Below are 12,810 nucleotides of genomic sequence, written 5' to 3'. Positions count from 1 at the left end.
GAACACACGGACAAAGACACATAGTAGACGCCACGGGCGCTGACTTACAACTGAACTTTATTGCCTTTGCCAGTGCATTTATATGTGCCATAATCGCTCGTTGTGACAGCCACGTTGCCCAGAACTAACAAGCAGCGATAAACAACAATCTTAACAATCTGATTAGCTAAGCAGAGGAATTTCACATGGAGCATGCGTGCAAGAGAAAAAAAAAAGAAGAAAGAAAAAGAAAAAAAACAATAACAACCACATAGTAAAATAACAACTGACGGACGCTTCGCGTGTAAAAGCATAAAACGATGAAAGATCACATGACAACAAAAGGGAAGTGCAAGTGAGAACCACGCCTAAATAAAACCTTTGAGATAATCAATCTCAGCGTCAGACAAAACGATTGAAGGCCTGCTAACGCAGTTGTCACCTGCTTTATGTATGCAAAAGGCTTCCATGATTTCGCGCTCGGTTTTATCTTTCGCTTTCTTGAGGAACTGTGTACGATGAAAATCAGGGGTACAACCACAGCGTTTGCAGTGCTCACCCAGGAATCCTCCAGTTTGATTGCGCACGTTCAAATTATGCTCCCTAGCTCTCTCGTTAAAACATCGGCCGGTCTGACCAATGTAGCGGCGACCACAACTCAGGGGAATGCTGTAGACGACATTAAAAACGCACATTGTAAGCTTGTTCCGGTGTTGCGTGACGCAAACACGTCGCTTCTTACTGTTAGTCAAGGCACACAACTTTGAGAGTTTGCATGGAGCGGAAAAAACAACCTGGACGTTGTGTTTGCTTGCTATTCGTTTAATATTGTGCGACACTTGGTGTATATATGGGATGACCTTAACCGGCATGTCCGCTTTGTTAGGCTTGTCGTTTGCTTTCGGACGTTTAATATTTTGCAGGAGGGACTCACAAACGGCAGTGATAAGTTCCGGGGGGTAACCCGCACGCTTTAGTCTCAGAACTTGGGCACAGAAACTTTCGGAAAGAGCATGACTGCAAGTCTTATTGAGGGCCGAGTTCAAGCAGTTCTTTGCGATACCGCGCTTGACAAGCTTCGAGTGAGCGCTACTGTGCGGTAGTAAGGCTTTTTTCGATCTTGGGTTGTATAACCAACAGATATGATTAACAGAAAACCGCAACCTGACATCCAAAAACTGAAGCTCATTGTTTGCAGGCCTTTCGAAAGTAAACTTAAGACCTTGCCCTTCATTCTGGAATACACTGACAACATTACTAATCACTGCATCAAGGTCAGAAACATCTTTCAAAAGGACCAAAAAATCGTCAACATAGATGCTTACAATGCGCGGGTCTTGCAACTTTGCTTGGATGCGGCTTCCAACAACGGACAGAAAAATATCGCACAAGACTGGAGCGACCGCCGAACCTATACAGATTCCTTGTTTCTGTACGTAGAATTCGTTGTTGAACTCGACCACGGTAGAACCCAAATACAGTTCCAACAATGTTAAAAATTGTTCACAATTAACACCAGTTGCACTTGAAAACGCGAGCTCACCATGATCCTCGATCCTCTCGCGAATAGCCACGAGCAATTCCTTATGCGGCACAGAGTAGTAGAGATCTTCTATGTCAATAGAAAACCCGTTGAAATTGCCACAGTTCAAACCTTGTAAAAGTTGGACGACATCAGATGACTTCCTAATGACGAACGGGTCGTCTTTCACCAGTACTCGTAGCTGCGTTTGTAGGTAGCCGCTAACCAGACGCTGCCAAGTCGCTTTTTCGGAAACAATGGCTCGAAACGGGGCTTCAGGTTTGTGCGTTTTTACCGTGAAAAATATTTCCAGGACTCCCCTCTCTTCTTTCTTCGCTCGTCCTCTGATGCTCTGAAGGTTGAGATTATCCAGGGCTTGGAGTGCGAGGCGTTTCTGTTTCCGAGGATCGAAGGAAACCTGCTTGAAATTTTTCCTTATTGCCGACAAGGCCTTCTCCTGAAAGAGAGCGTTCGGCATTATGACGAATCCTCCTTCCTTGTCGGCCTCTAGAAGGCTAAGCTGACGCTCATTTAAGGCTCTTGAAACCTTATTTAGGGGCTTTTTCATCGAATTCTGCGAGTTGTTGCATCGTTGGAGACATTGAACACTTTCTGAAACAACACTTTCTTTCGATTGTTCACCGCAACGGTCAGCGACCTGTCGGACCATAGCCAGCAAACCCGGCCGCTGTACATGAGGCATGTGGCTAAATTTAGGGCCCTTCTCCAGAACGCCTCTGACATCCTCGGGAATAACAGCGTCACCGAGTACAGTTAGGGTGCTTTCCTTTACACAGGATTCCTTTTTCCGGGACGGAAAGCTCGACAAGGCGCGATGCCACAAGAACTCAACAGATACGGCAACCTGCTTCTTAAGTTGATCAAGTCGCCTGGACTCTTTTACAGGATCTTGTCCGTTTAGCACAAGAACTCTTAACCAGTCCTGAAACATTCTCACTTGCCTCCAATATTCAGACTTTAGTATCTTGCAAATACGCTTGCAGTGACCCCACGATGTCCAGGTTGTTTTTTCCAACGTCCAGGTTGTTTTTTCCGCTCCATGCAAACTCTCAAAGTTGTGTGCCTTGACTAACAGTAAGAAGCGACGTGTTTGCGTCACGCAACACCGGAACAAGTTTACAATGTGCGTTTTTAATGTCGTCTACAGCATTCCCCTGAGTTGTGGTCGCCGCTACATTGGTCAGACCGGCCGATGTTTTAACGAGAGAGCTAGGGAGCATAATTTGAACGTGCGCAATCAAACTGGAGGATTCCTGGGTGAGCACTGCAAACGCTGTGGTTGTACCCCTGATTTTCATCGTACACAGTTCCTCAAGAAAGCGAAAGATAAAACCGAGCGCGAAATCATGGAAGCCTTTTGCATACATAAAGCAGGTGACAACTGCGTTAGCAGGCCTTCAATCGTTTTGTCTGACGCTGAGATTGATTATCTCAAAGGTTTTATTTAGGCGTGGTTCTCACTTGCACTTCCCTTTTGTTGTCATGTGATCTTTCATCGTTTTATGCTTTTACACGCGAAGCGTCCGTCAGTTGTTATTTTACTATGTGGTTGTTATTGTTTTTTTTCTTTTTCTTTCTTCTTTTTTTTTTCTCTTGCACGCATGCTCCATGTGAAATTCCTCTGCTTAGCTAATCAGATTGTTAAGATTGTTGTTTATCGCTGCTTGTTAGTTCTGGGCAACGTGGCTGTCACAACGAGCGATTATGGCACATATAAATGCACTGGCAAAGGCAATAAAGTTCAGTTGTAAGTCAGCGCCCGTGGCGTCTACTATGTGTCTTTGTCCGTGTGTTCTTTAGCGCTGCCCCAAACAAGTCCGACGATGAACCAGCTCGCCCAAACCAAAGTTTTGCTATGCGCTACTCTGCTACCTAAAGGTAGCATATACAGTAACTCTAGCGCGGCCAATGTAGTAACGCCATCTAGAGGTGTATACGGAAACCAGAGCGTGACACGCGAGCTTCTGTCGTCAGGCTCGTCTCTCATCGTTCGTTACATGTATAGCGTTACAACAGCTTTCCTGTTAGAAGGCGGTTCGGCCCCGCAACACGGCCCTGCTCACAATGGAGTAAATGTTTCAAGCTGCTGTGATTATCTGGTTTTCATAGTGTGACGTAAGCATCGAGTGGATAGCGAGGGTGGATTGGAGTTGTGATTGAGCTCGCGTTCCGTTGTCTGAATATGAAGGGATTCTATGTAAAGCGTTGCCATTTCGTTCGGTTTTTTTTTTTTCAGTTATGTTCGCGCTATCCCTGTCGATGCCGTTGCCCGCGGACATTTCGCGTTCAGCCATTGCATTTGTTGCCACGTGCTTGTTTTTAACACCATAGTCGTGGTGACTTGACCTTTTTCCGAGGTCGCCAGTTTCAGATGTGCGCGTGGTCACAACTTGCGCAAGAAATCTTGGGAGCTCCTACTCCTGAATAAGTTCTCTAGTGACGCATAAAATAACCACCACGCTCTATCAACATAACGACGCTTTTGGACAAAACATTGGAGTTACATGGGAACATGTTGTAACTTAAGGTAACTAAATGTAACAGCCGAATGTCGATACATCCTTTGCGCGAACTGCGGTAACCCGTCCCAACTTACTCATTTGTCTTTGACCAATTAATAAATTTTCAATCGGCAGCTTAGTATGAACGATATGAATTCATGTATGCGGGCATCGTATATTCCACTGGATAACCGTTAGCTTTAGGGTTACTTTATTTGAAAAATTGTATATTTTGAGCAACGTAGAGTTTTCTATTCAGCTTTTTTTTTTTACAAAAGCAAGAAACAGGCATGCCCCCGTACCTTGACGCGAGCATAAATGATATGGCGTCGCGCTTGTTTCCTCAATCCTCACTCAAGTAGTTAACCATTCTAAGACGTGTTAGTGGAAAGCCACAAAGCGATCAATCAGTAGATCAATATTTACCGAAATCTTTACATCACGGCATGCAATACCATTTCTTCGCGCAGGAAGGAAAGTTCACTTTTGAGGGCCGGACGCATTGTCCCTTAGGACAACACGATCTCATGAAGACCGCTGAAGCCAATGCGTATTTGATGATTTTAACTCGCGTCGCTTTTCAATGAACTCGCGCAGTTGCAGTATAAGATACCTTGAAAGCAGTACACACTTAGCAAGCGCCTATTTAAAACAGCGTATAGAAGACGGAAAGTAGCTGATATTCTGGACGCTTATAAATGCCGCACTAAACGGCCTATTTTATTCGGGTCTTTTCTATGCAGCCCCTGGATATGCGGCTTTTTCTTATGCGGCCGAAGTTTATGCGGCTTTTCCATATGCGAGGTCATCTCGTTGCCAGAACGCCGTTCAAAAGTGACCGCTTAAAATACCGCATACCGTCGATTTGGTTAAGCGATAATTCAACTCAAATCTTTTCGGCTTACACACGGCTGAAAAATATGCGGCCAAAATATATGTGGCACATTTCGCATTTTTTTTAAAGAAAAGTACCCATTCTTTTTTTGGTTGTGCATGCCTTTTCTTCTTTTGCAGCCTGTTACTTTCAGAAGCATGCGCACATACATCCCTAGAATGCTTGACAGAGAGACACGAATCATTTACAAACACATACATTCACAGTGAGGATTCGAATCCACAACAACCGCGTAACAAGCAGACGCTGTAACCACTACACCACGGCACCACTAGGTTTGATAGCACTCACGCGGCTTTATATATGCACATAACCGTATCTTCGACGATTTGACCATCCGCTGCATGCCGGCTTTCCTTACGTAAAGCCTTGGCCGGAAATAACGAGCGCCCATAAAACGTTGAAATAAAAAGACGTCGCGGATCAGCTATACGAGGTCTTGTTCACAATGGAGGAAATGTTTAAAGTGGCGTTGCTTGTGTAGGTTTTATGACGTGACGAAAGCATCGAGTCTATATCGAGGGTTGATTGCCTGAGTTGCCATTGCGCGTGTATTCTGTTGTCTGAAACGAAGGAATTCTGCAGCAAGTCTTGCCGTTTCGCGCTATCCCAGTCAATGTCATGACCCGGGCCCACTACGCATGCAACCAGGACGTTTGTTGCCACGTCCATGTTTTTCACATCATGGTCGTGCTGTTTTAATCTTTCTTCGAAATCGCCAGTTCTGCCGATGATCACTTCACAACCGCAGCGCAAAGAATCGTGTATACGGCACACCGCAACTTCTCGATAAGGAGCAATGCCTGGTAAGGCATAGCTCATTCGCTGCGCGCGATGAGCATTTTGATGCTCCTGGACACAATACTGGTGTCACAATAGAGCATACTGTAAGCTAATGTAACCCATCGTAACGACTAAAATATAGATGACTTGCAGTGATCACCGAAACACCCACGTTGAACCACCAACATGGTGGGACGCGAAATCTGTGACGTCACGTTGGTGTTATCAGTTCATCGCATGCTGGTTCTTTCGTTATAATGCAGAGAAGTGCCATGTTGGAGCCTTGTTTTGCGTCTATTACGTCACGTGCAAGCGATCAATTAATACATCTTTTGCGTGAGGTAGCCCTTCTCAACAAGGCAGTTGTGGTTGACCTGCTAATACATTAGTATTCGGCAGTGTCGTGCGAATGATGTAGATTTACGTTTATGTTCAGCGTATAATGCACTACATAACCGTTTGCCTTACAGTCGTTTTGTAAGAAATATGTGTGTATTTTGAATATTTCAAACAGGTTTGTACACGGACTTCTTCAGAACAGCAAGAAACATGCACGCGTGCGTACGTTGACGCGAGCACAAATGATCTGACATCGCACCTGTTTTCTCAATCACCACCGATGCGGTTGACAATTCTAAGGCGCTGTAGTGTAAAGTCTCGAGGCAATCGATCAGTCGATCGTTACTTACCGAAGTCCTTGCATCCCGGCACAGAACATGATTTCATCGCGCAGGGAGGAAAGTGTTCACTGCTGAGCGCCGGACGCATCGTCTGTTAGGAAAACGCAGTCACATGAAGACCGCCGAAGCCAACGCTTACTCACTTTTCACTCACTTCACTTTTCAATGAACGCGCACACTTGCAACAAAGCACACCTTGAAAGCAGCACGCTCAGCAAGCGAGAAATTTTTGTCCAGCGGAATTCAGCTAGCATGCGTAGCGGCAAAACTCGAGAAAATTTGAAGTGGGCGTGGAAGTGTCAGAGACTGCACAAGGTCAATCTAAATAGGTCGCGAAAGTCGGAACGAAAAGTGGTCGGAAACCTATTGCGACAAACATCAACACCCGCGTGACGATTAAAGCGCTACTAGGTGAGGGGGGGCCAAATAATGAAAACAAATTAATTAAGCGTTTATTTTCATTAGTTTTAAATTTATTTGTCACGAATTAAATTAGTAGTTTAGTTTAATCAAACTTTAGTCTTGGGTATGTCGTTAAGTGGCCAATTTTTTTTCGTTTATTTTAAGAAACAGCGGGCACATGCAGGCAGTCTGGTAACATGGGCCAACGGTTTTGCGCATTTTGAGATGCAAATGGCGTCACTCGTTTTTGCGCAGTAGGTTTGTGCCTGTCGTCCGTAGATATTTCCTCGCATAAGCGTTGCTTTCTAGTCGTGGTACTTGGCAGAAGGTAATATAGCCCATCGCAGCCATCGGCAACCGTTTCAGTGACTGTGTTTTGCCAGCGCACGGCCGGCGTGCTGTCGCCCTTCGGGACGATGAGTCCGCCACGCTACGCGAAGAAACGCTGCGCTGTCTACGGATGCAAGAGCAACACGTGTGCAAGGTTTGTGTGTGTGATGATGTGGATTGTGTGGCCCGTGACGGGGCGAAGAGGGAACGACAGTTCTGCTCTGCGGTACGCCTTGGAGGGGAAGACGACGAAAAGGAAACGCGAGCGGGGCGTGCGGCTCGAGGAGTTGGAGCGCGACACGGTTGGAACGGCAGCCGCTGGTCGGCGGTTCGGGTCGCGACATCGCTTAACCAGGCGTCCGGCAGCCATGTGGACCTGGTGAGCCTGATTCCCGCTCTGTGCCCGGTGCTGACACAGAGACCGGCAGCCTAGTCTGTTCCTGGCCTGAGGTCCTGGGGCCCGAGTGGTGTCACGAGGTGGCCGTGGCTCATGTTGGCGACGGGCAGCTAACCTGCGCTGCAGTGGCCTGGTGATCTACCGGCCTGCAGTGCCATCATTACCACCACTACCCCCTCGCCACGGTCAAGGCAGCGTGATTGTTTACTGCCCAAGGAGTACCGGTGACGACCGACCTCGCCGCAGCGGCAACAGTTCATAACGGCGAGTAGGACAGTTTGTGTGCGAGGCGCGTAGGACGTTTAGGATGTAAATGAGGAATGCTGTAGTGTGTGTGAATCGGCAGAGTTATCGGTTGTGTTAAAGTCTGTGTTGTGTGTACAGAATCACCTGACTGCTGGTGAATTATTTCGGATCCTGGGCCCACATTACACCATCACAGTGTGCACGTTGAATTGTTATGCTACTTCTGATTTCTGTGTTATATATTTTGGGGTAATATCCTGTTCAACTGCAATATTTCGCCAATAAAATACACCTTATTTATCAAATCTGTCTTTTTTGTCTTCCCGTTATCTTGCAGGCTTCCTTTTTTGGAGCCGTCATAGTGATAAGGAAAAGAACATGCAGCTATAGAAAAAAGTAAGAAGCTGCGTCCTGTCAAAAAATTTCATAATTTCGCGCCCATCGCGTTAAAACGTGACGTCATTTCCGCTTCCGGTTGTGACGTCATATTTTTCCTTTTTTTTAATTCTGTTTGTCCCCTCCTCACATAGATGGCGACTGTTGCAACAACTAGCCACCGGCTTGACACGTGGGCTTCTACGGAAGTTACGCTACCAGTTTACATATACCTTGGACTGCATCCGCTACTAGATAGTAGCAGCGCGTTCCACTGAACGCGATTTCCTCGCCTCTTCCTCTCGCCCAACTCACCCATATCGCTACCTTGCTCTTCCTTTTCTGGTCACCGCAGAAAGGCAACGAGCGCTGTTTGTCGCACACGCCTACAACTTCGATCACGTGTGGCCGCCTGTGAGATTGCCGTGACATCTGTTACCGTCTCGGAGGTGGCAGCCGCGGTTGACCGTGTTTGCTTACTCTAAACGGTGCAACAACGGAAGTTACGGTTATATTAAGAAAAACTCAAAGACGCGTGCTTTTGGTCGCAGGACTTTTTTTTTTTGATGCACTATCGAGAGCATTATGACAGCTAACACGCGAACGCGTGGCGAATGGCCTTGACACCAATTCGATCGACACTCGGAGGGCGCTGTTACAAATGAGGTGGAAAGAGCAACGCTTTTGCGGGCACTGTAATTATTTATTTATTTATTTATTTATTTATTTATTGACACTTCACATAGATAGCCATAAGGCATTTCGTAGGGGGGGGGGTTAACATGGGTCACAAGATTACACAATTCGGAATAGATACAAGAGCACACAAGATACTTAAAAAAGACAGTTTCACCGCAACGGCGAAGCAATGAATGCGATAGCAACGAACTCTAATTTCATACGAAGTGAGCCTGGCAGCTAACTCTTTTGGATCCGATCTGGCGTAAGTCTACAAAACGCCGGTGTAACAGTATGCAACCGCTCCAGGGTAGATGCTCTTGCCCACGTTGAGAGCGCAGAACGTAGAAGGATACACGAGCCGCCCGCCGGCGGCTGCCGAGAGAACGTGCGCGCCAGCGATCGCGACCGCGCCCTTAGAATCAAAGTTCAATGTTGCCGCTCGAGCAACACCCCCCCCCCCTCGCCTCGCGTCTTCTCATGCTCGTTCAAGACGGGCTTGGCTTTTCCTCTTTGCTTTGACGACTGGCCTCCCGAGTGGGGTGATCTTATTGCATGCGTCCTCTGAGAGAGGGAAATGGGCCGGCTCGTTTGATCTCTGCTTCAGCCGCATTTGTTGCCCCCGCTCGCGCGCTTTTACACGCGGTACACCATACGATGGGCGGGGGGGATGTTATCAGTTTGGACCTTATACGGGACGTGACAGCGACGGCGACGACTACGGCAAGAACCCGTCGAGAGTGCGATATAATTGCTATCGCAATGAAAACAGTTGCTCCCTCCACGCGTCTGCATTTACGACACGTATTACGTATGATACAGAAAACAGCTTCAAATTGTAGAGCCTCTTGTGTTGTGACGTACTCACACATACACACACACACACACACACACACACACACACACACACGCGCGCGCGCGCACACGCACACACACACACACACACACACACACACACACACACACGAACAAACGAGCGGATACAACAGACAAACAGATCGTGGCGCTCTACCTCGTATTCCCGCCTTATCAACGCAAGCGGCCGGTGACAAGCAATCAGCTGCCGTTTTGTATCAGCACTACCAAAGCGGGAGCTCCGTTAAGCGGAATCATGGTGTAATCAGAAATACCACGCAGCCTGCGCGGCGCGCGTGGTACTTTTGAACATGCCATAGTGAACGCGGGGGACGAGCTTTGCTTTCGACTAGCCGTGCCTTAGGGATGTTTCCGCATCTCCTGGAGAAAACTGTCGGTTCGAGAAGCGACTCTTCCAGAGAAGACACTTCAGAGTGGGTCAGTTGGTGCAGCAAAGCGACCAACGCATCCTGGATCTTCTGTATACGTAAAGGCGTATAGACAGCAGGAATGGAAATATATTTACAGGACATAGACTCATCTTACAAGTGATGTTTATTAGAAAGTTGTTCACGAAAGCACGGAATCATGCCTGTGCAGCAAAACCTATCACAAGTTATGCCACTAACGATCAACATAGCTAACGATGAAACCTTACTTGTCAGAAAGGGATATAACGACCGGTACTTGAACTATTGGGAAAACATATTTCTTTATCAGTGTTAGTGATGAAATCACTAACAGTTATCAGTGTTAGTGACCGAGGGTGCGCTAATCGACCCAACTTCAGTAATCTGTGCGACCAGTCTGTTTTTAGACTTGCTAGGTACAACTTTACTATTAAAGAGCGTAATTCACCCGTATTTGGAAGACAAGTCCGCGACACCTGTAAGGACTTTCAAGGATGATTTGTGTTCCCTGAGTCTCTGATTTCGATACCGGCCGGCCTGGCCGTTCAACGCCTGTTCGTTTTCCATATACTACTACTACTCCTACTACTACTACTACAAATAATAATAATAATAATAATAATAATAATAATAATAATAATAATAATAATAATAATAATAATAATAATAATAATAATAATAATAATAATAATAATAATAATAATAATAATAATTTCAGGTGCAGTGGTTTAATAACAATTAAACCATCGGCGCCTCTTGAGCATAAAATACTATCCTAACCTCCGAAATGAACAAACAAACGAAAACATGCTTAAGCGCCATTATTAACACCATACTAGACCTTGTATATAGCAATGACTCGTAGGGGGTATATTAAGGGAAAATGGCATCCAATGCTAACAAAATAGGCCAAGGAATTGTTGAGCAGAGTTTCTTCTTGCGCTTGTTGGTACAACGGAGTAAAAAGAATAGTGCAGGCACCGACGACGACGAAGGCAGGCACCACGTAGACAAATACAGCGCTTACTTTCAGCCTGTTTGAAAGTAGGCGTTGCGTTGACCTACTTTGTGCCTTCCTTCGTGCTCGTCGGCATCTGGGATATTCTCTTCACAAAGAAATATTGACGTCAATGTTAATGTCAAACTGAAAGTTCTATGTTAACGTGTAATATATGCTGCTCAGTATTTCACAACACAACATACAATGCCACAGGCGCGTCGTCCGCTCTCGTCAGTGTAACAATCATAGTGAAGGTATTAAAATCCCATTATTAGGTTTAACATTCTTTAGTGAGCTGAAACTGACGCTTGACAAATTCCGTTCTCCTCCGCTGCCGTTTCACACCGAAGTTATTTCGGAAGAAACGATAAGCTGTAAACGCCCGCGACGAAGAGACGAAGCGGATTTTCAGCGCGGCGAAGCGGCGAGGGCGCATACCTCTTCGGAATGTAAAGCTTGCCGGACTGCCCGCACGGCTGAGGAGGCCAGATATCTCGCACTTTTGCGGATTTCTCAGCATCACGCGGCACTGCTAGTCCACCCATCCTGGACTTACTGTATATGGAACTTTTAGGCAGCAGAGCTGCGTGCCAGCGTCTCTCATAATCATATCGCGGTTTTGGGACGTTAAACTCCAGATATTATTATTAGAGCTGCGTGCCTGCGTTCCAAACGCCGCTAACAACCAAGCATTGCGGAAAAGCAGAAGCTCGGGCAAATTTTTGTATTTCTGGACACCGCCGCTGCAGTGAACTGGATTGACAATAGTCATCGGTATTCCAATTAATCACCGGTCTTCGACACGTCAAACGTGTCAAACGGTGACACTAGGCATGTCGCCTGCAATAACGAACCGCGACTTCGCCGCGTAGCTGTGGTTGCTAGTAGGTGTGTGCAAATAGTGAAGTTTGGAAACAAATTAAATACGAATCGAATAGCGATTACACCGAATCGAATACGAATATTAATCGAATACTCTTCGAATAGTTTTCTAATAGTAAAACAACCATTCTCGACACAGTCCTGGGACTCAACAACATTCTATTTGAAACAAAAATTCACAAACTTTCGCCAAAGTACATTACGGTTACTATTAAACGACTCAAAATACCAAAAAATTAGGAAAAATGAGGTAAGCTAGTATATAGCAGCGACCAGAACCCTCGAGATATTTTGTAACTGTAAATATCAGTACAGCAGTGGCGACAGTAATCACATTTATGCTTTGTCGCCTGTTCTTAAATAAAATTGAGGCGTAAAAACCAAGGAATTTTTAACCGAGCAGCACGCATACAGCTAAAGCTCCACTGAAACAGATAGGCGTGTCATCACAATATGGGCCTCTGCAGTGAACACTTGTAAGTATCAATGTTGAAAGCCGCATTTGCAAAAAAAAAAAAAACAAAACATGGATGATCCTTCCGTCATAGGAATCAGAATAACACGAAAGTAAGGCGTGCCCTTACAGAAGTAACTGAATGTTTACTGTACATTGATATAAGAGAGTTTGCACAATGTATATTGATGTCTGGCAGCTCTAGCACAGTTTAACGTGGATATACCCACTTTGATTATTGGTGGTACATCTCCATCTCGCCGACTAACGTCCATGCTAAGTGATTTAACAAACCATTGTGGTAGCTGTAGTAGTTAACGGTGAAAGCGTAACCAGAGAACGAGGTGTGATAGCCAGAAGAGCGTCGCATATTGGACGTAGAGCTTGGTCGCCATCCCGC

This window comes from Rhipicephalus sanguineus, chromosome 8 (genome assembly GCF_013339695.2).
Source record: "Rhipicephalus sanguineus isolate Rsan-2018 chromosome 8, BIME_Rsan_1.4, whole genome shotgun sequence".
Lineage (NCBI taxonomy): Eukaryota > Metazoa > Arthropoda > Arachnida > Ixodida > Ixodidae > Rhipicephalus > Rhipicephalus sanguineus.
The sequence above is the reverse complement of the archived record's forward strand: the minus strand, read 5'-3'. Positions refer to the sequence as shown.